Consider the following 6,765-nt stretch of genomic DNA (forward strand, 5'->3'; position numbering starts at 1 on the left):
TGGTAACATCGATATATTTTTAAAAAATAGACAGCGACGTTCTCTCAGATCAGATAGAAGTTGTTGATGACCTTTTGACCTGAATTCTGCAATACAAGATTTTCGGGTCGATTCAGTCGAGACGGCCCGAGTGGAGTTCCATGTAAATGTTTCGTACGGAAAAAAAATCGCGTCCGGGCCCGGATTCCGGATTAGAAATCGTACGAATTTGATTTGAACGGTCCTATTCTTTACCACTGAACCCATTTTTTTACGATTTTTTCTCCGTACCCCGGACCGGAATCCGGGCTTGGTGTGAACGTAGCTTTACCGTCATAATGTACCTTTCCGCTAAGCCCCGCCCCTTGGATATTGTTGCTAAAGTCCCACAAGACGACTGTTAAACCGTACGAGAACATGTGCGTTTGTGGGACAACACGTGTGTTTGTGAGACGCTCGCGTATTCCTAGCGCTGTTCTGATTAGTCAGTTGTTAAGTTTTATTGACACTTCGGAAAGGTCTATTATAACGTGTGCATGGAACACAGTGATATATACAGCATAGTTACCAACCGTCTCACATCATGGTCCCGCATTTTAAAGTGATTTTGGTTGAAACACGTTACGTTACGTTACTTAATTCACTGACGCGTTACTATAATGAAATGTACGTGTGTATAGTTGTGCTCAAATTAAACATATTATGTACAGTACATTGAGACTCAAATTGTACTTGGCTTTATTAAAAATATTTTTGTTATGTACTGTGGTATTGTCAACAAACACTCCATAAAATATCGTTTTAAAACAGTTTAAACTTGCACAGATGCCCTGGACAGTGTATCTATGGGAGTGCGGGTGAGGGGGATGGCGGATGGCACACGACCTTCCCCCACCCCACCCATCAGGCACCCCAAAAAGATCATGGTATCTCATATTGCGTCGGTGGTCTCATTAAAACCAGCCGATGAGTAATCCAACTATTATAGTAGAGATCAATGTCTCAGCAATAGGTCCATGGTCTCGGCATACGTAGATGGTCAATCCACACTTTGCGTCCGATCAGTCAGGTGATCTGTATGCGGTACTCAGTTTGTTATTGTTTTGAATGCTCAAGTTTATACATTGTAAAGATGGCAGAAGAGAGTGTATTTCCTAAATGTGTCTGTTGTACACGACATCATAATTGCTGTGTCTGTATTCTGGACCGATGTATCTCAGAACCATTTGCATCTTGAAATCGTACGTTTTTTTTTCTTGGACCAATTAGCAACAAGCTTGGTTTGTTCGACCCAATTGAACACATACGTACTTAACCCGAACAACCGTGTTCTGTGTGCAATGTGAACGACTTCTTTGTCCAGGCTACGGACCGGATCCGGGCTTGATTTGAACATAGCTTAAAAAAAGGTTTCATAAACTCAACCATTGAGTTGTTATCAGGCACTCCTAGTTGTCCTACCCTGCCTTGTTAGGGATTTAGAGACTTTATAGGCCTATATCAGAGCGTACGGTAAAACACGTCCGTTCTCTTCGCTCCGCAGTGACATAGTTAAGCATCAATAAAAAACTGAGTGAATTAATTTTATTTTTTTAATTGTTAGACATTTTAATAAAACATTTTTGATGCGGAAATTTTAAAAAATACAGAAAGTGCAATATGTATTTAAATAAATTTAAAAAAAAAACAAATTTCAATACATGTTGTTTTGTAGGAACTTATGCTCGTGTTCTTGGTTTGTGTTGTTTTACTGTTAAATGACACAAAGGTAGGATTTATATACTACTGTTCCGCAAAAACTTGTAAACATCAAATACTGTACAAGCAAAACAATCATTCCGGTATAACCCTGTTTGTTTTGTAAATAATTCTCAGCATAATTTTGACGAATATCTAATTGAAGTTTTTAGAGTGTAGATAAAGTTTTCTGCACTACTACCAATTTGGCTAGACTTCCATATCAGATAATACCCATAAAGATCGACTATTCTAGGTAGTAGCACGTTTATATTCCTTAATTGGAATTGACGGCGTACCAACAAAGAATCAAACTAATTAAGTGACCGACCATGTGTCTGCTTCTCCTAATGGAGTATCGTAGCAACATAAGAACGTTTCTTACTAATTCAGTGTTACATACCAGGGGCGGATCCAGTAAGGGGTCACGGTGGGCATGTGCACCCCCCCCCCCCCCGTTTTGCCACTAAATTAAAAAATTTTCAATGCAAAACAATCATATGTGCTACTCACTTACCTATTATGAGACTGTTGTGCCCCCTTCCCCCTTACCAGTTTGAAAAATTCTGGATCCGCCACTGCATACTAGGCAAACTTACAGTACTGGAAAATTATGGTACTGTATTATGTTGCCTATTTCGGGCAGTCTATTTCCATTCATCAATGCAAAACTAATTTTATTTTCTTAATTGTTAAATATTTTACTGACTATGGGTCGGAGCCAACAATGGTTTCAATATATTGTACTGTACAAATATATATAGATAGAAGCTGCAAAATGGTTATCGTGTCAAGTATCCAGAGGACACGGAACTAGGGGGTGCTGCATTATGGAGAGTAATGTGTGACCGGAAATGGTCTGCCAGTTGGTTATTACCATGCGCCAGTGATGTTGGAGCACAGCAAGATGAAACTATTTATGTAAATGCATGAATAAAGTTCGGGGTTTGTCGGGTAGTGAAATGATTATTGTACATTTTAAATGCTCCCCCATGCATAAGTGTAAGCTAAATTACGGTGATTAATTAGCGATATGGAGACAATTATTTCGAAGTTCCCTCTTTCCAAGAAGGGATGCAAATGCTTTGTGAAAATGAGTACGCCGCGGTACTCATTTTCACAAAGGAAAACACGCAGCTGGTTAGCTATTATATGCAAATTTACATGAACACCTAGGAAGAAAGGTGCAATCACATTCACAGAAATTTTTATTTATTCTTTATATTTTAAGTCTGACGAGTGCCATTTCCGGCTGTTGTTTATTAGAATAGATAAATATACAGTAGTCCAAGAACTTCTTATAAAGAAAGTACAGTACAGTATATGAATGGAATTCAAGTAACATGGCTACATATATTTTTTTATTTAAATAAATAAATTGATGGGGTAAAATATTGATTTTTTGTGAAAAATACATGAAAACTAGATTTTAATCAAAAATTTACCTTTTTACCCCCCAAAATAGGTTATGAAAATAAATTGAGATACCACATAAATCCTAAAATACATGATAAAATCATAATCAAGAGGTTTTGATTGGGTTTCTGGTGTGTTCTTGGAGATTTGTGGTGTATTTTCAGGTATTTTTCACAAAAAATAAATATTTTAACCTGATCATATTCTATTTCCTCTGTCTTAATTCCCAAATGCGTTCTCAGAGTAACTAAATCCACATTTTCCCCACAATGTTCACAATGATATTTTATTTCTTCACCATTATATTTCATCTCTTCCTTATTCTTTTCCATTTTTCCCTCAAAAGAGTTCACTGCCCCCTTTCACAAAGTTTTCTGAAATATACAATGGAATATTAATAAAGTTGTGACTGTAGAAAGTAGTTTCACATGCACATGCCATTTAAAACATTATTATGATACATAAAGTGCTAGTGGGCCTACAAATCCTCTTATTACAGTTTACAGTATATTCAGTTTTTTAGTGCAAATTTTGTCATGTAAATTGATTAGACCAGAGACTAATTAAGGCCTGGGCCTACGTCAAAAGTTTGGTCCTGAGGATTCAGGCCTTGCTTGATATGGTTATATAGGCCTAGATAAATGACATGGTTAGTTTATTGCTGAGTGGAACCCTTACGATGACAGTATTCTGTATTTGCCTAACAAATCATTCATGCTATCCATTACATTGTTCGCTATAGAGTCACACCGCTCACACTGTGGGCGATCTGCAATGCCAATGCTGGTCTTCAGAGATGACGTGACACACATTTCGGCACTTCATTGGGTGATGGTAACGTAATGCCATTTACAATACCTTTTTTGGCAAATGGAAGTAGGAATACGGTACCATATCTCTAGACACAGCGTAATAATTAATAGTTAATTAATTATAAACAATTAATTACTGAATTGACACAATTGGGGTTGATGCAAATAGAGGGGACACCAACCTCCCTCCAATATGTAGTAGTATTATAAGGCCTAGCCTAGGCTTAGTCCACCAATGTCCACTGACTGGTCCAACCAAAACCTAGCAAGTAGGCCTGATACCATAGGCCTAGGCTAGGCCTATAACTACTGTCAGTAGAGTAAAACAAACCAAGCAGGCCTACATCTGTCAGGGTCACACTCGCCAAACCGAATCACGCCTTGTTGTACTTTGGTGTTGATGTATGCTAGGCCTAATAGTATAATAGGCTATGATGCTAGGCCGGGTAGGGCAGGCCTAGCCTACTACTACTATTAAGATCCCTAAGGTACCTCCTCTTCTAACTAAATATTATAATTTATTTCAATGTAATTAACATTATTATGATAACCATTCTTCTTACCTGTCTTGTTCATCGACACGGTGTCTGCGTCGTCGCGTGCGAGAGGTGGCCGGGGTGTGCACTATGGAACGCCAACAGGGCTATAACATGATATTGATAGCGTTTGTAATATGGATTCACATTTTTATATATAAAATTTCCATTGTACTCTCAACTGTACCACCAATGTCACCTTCACAAAACCCTCGATCCACACTATAGAAAATATCTGAAACTTGATGAATCGTACTGTAAATTCCACAAAAGCTTAATTAACTAAAATAATCCTCAAGAGAGAATCCTCCTCCATTCGGGAATTTCGGGTTTCAATGTAATCGTCAATCCTACTGTACTTTCGAATTTGGTAATGTTGAGGTAACCTGGTCTATAACAAGAATTCTGATGGATGGTTAAGTTCCCAATTTGAAGAGAAACATCCACAAGCTTTTACACTGAGTGATGGATGCAGCCATAAGAAATTCTGTCCAGAAATGCCATAAAACTAGCACGCCAGTTGTCAATAGAATGACTGATGTAACCCGTCACTTCTAACAAAACTTTCTCTGTGCTATGTATGACCTGTAGTCTGAAAAAAAAATGCAAATTATGCACATAGATATGATGAGAGACATGTCTAGTTTATTACTGGTCAATCAGCATCTATTAACAATCCTTTTAAGCAAATAATCCATAAGTTTACATATATGTAATGTCCAGATGTCTATGTCTTTCCCAAGTAAGCCTAATGTATAAACAAAATCAATTTCTACATATAAGTTGTCTTATACATGTATAATTTTTCTGTGCGACGGTCTCTAAATTTGTTTCAACAATGTTTGAATCCATATGATTTCTTGTATGTATCCTCAAATGAGTATTGTATTTGTTATTATTAATTTTTTCCCACAATGTTCACATTCATAAAATTATAGTGTATCTGCTTGCATGTATCCTCATACTGTAAAACCTCGAATTGAAGCCCAATGGGCTTAATCTCGAGAAGAAGCCCATCTCAAATTGAAGTCCCTCTCTTTAGTTTGCAAAAATTAGCCTCGAAAAGAAGCCCAATGGCTTCTTTTCAAGATAGCATATTCTTCTTTTCGAAATAGTAGTGCATATACTGCACGTGAAAAAAAAAAAAAAAATTAAAAACAAGCTTAATTTATACAGTAAGTTAAAGTGGTTTTGTTTATTGTTTTATAGTACAAATTCCTAAAATTTACAGCATTTATTTTGAAAAGAAGCCCCTCTCTTTACTTTGCAAAAGCAGCTTCGAAAAGAAGCCCATCCAAAGTTCGCAAAAAAAAAAAAAAAGTACAAGCCCAGGGCTTCAAATCGAGGTTTTACGGTATGTGATGTGCAATTTCTGTTTTTTAAAATTTCTTTCCACAATATTCACATTCATAATTATGATATTTCTCCTGTATATTTCCTCAAATGACCTTTCAAATATCCACTGTAATTAAATCTTTGTCCACAATGTTCACATTTATATGGTTTTTCTCCTGTATGTATCCTCACGTGTTTACTAAGATTGTTGTTATATTTAAACTTTTTTCCGCAATAACCACACTCTCGTAAGGGGTCTCTCCGGTATGTATCCTCATGTGGCATTTCATATTGCTACTGTTTGTAAATCCTTTTCCACAAAATTCACATTTGTGTGGCATCTCTCCAGTATGTATCCTTACATGGATTTCAAAGTAGGAATTGTTATTAAACTTCTTCCCACAATGTTCACATTCAAGTGGTATCTCTCCAGATGTGTGTGCCATTAAATGTAACTTTAATGAACTACTTCTATTAAACCCTTTTCTAAATTGCTCACATACATATGTTACGTTAATATTTTAAGGTTCTTAAAACGTAATAAATCGTTAGCTGATCGCATATTGCTAACAATATAATCTTAGATAATTAAGCTCATAATAGCTTGTCTTAAAAAATAAATGTCAGAGACACATTATACTGTTATGTATCAACAAAGCCCTTATGGGTCAGGGTGCTAGATCGAGGACAATGTGGTTAGGGGCCTCTATGGGTTGGGGGCCCTGCTGACCGCCACACAAGAGCGCATAGGCCAGGGGTGGCCAGGGGAGGAATTCCTTGATGTTGGAGCCTAGCTCCCAGCTCAGTCGGGGAAAAAATTAATTTTGTCAGGGAATTTTTTTATCAAAAAAACGATACAATTTTGTATTCATTTATGAAATTCTTTATTAAAAAAGGATAATTTGATGGAAAAACCATGCAAGTGAACAGTCCCCCCATCGGGGGTACTA

Source organism: Anneissia japonica, unplaced genomic scaffold (assembly GCF_011630105.1).
Source record: "Anneissia japonica isolate Jap-2015-1 unplaced genomic scaffold, ASM1163010v1 scaffold287835_len3118868_cov185, whole genome shotgun sequence".
Lineage (NCBI taxonomy): Eukaryota > Metazoa > Echinodermata > Crinoidea > Comatulida > Comatulidae > Anneissia > Anneissia japonica.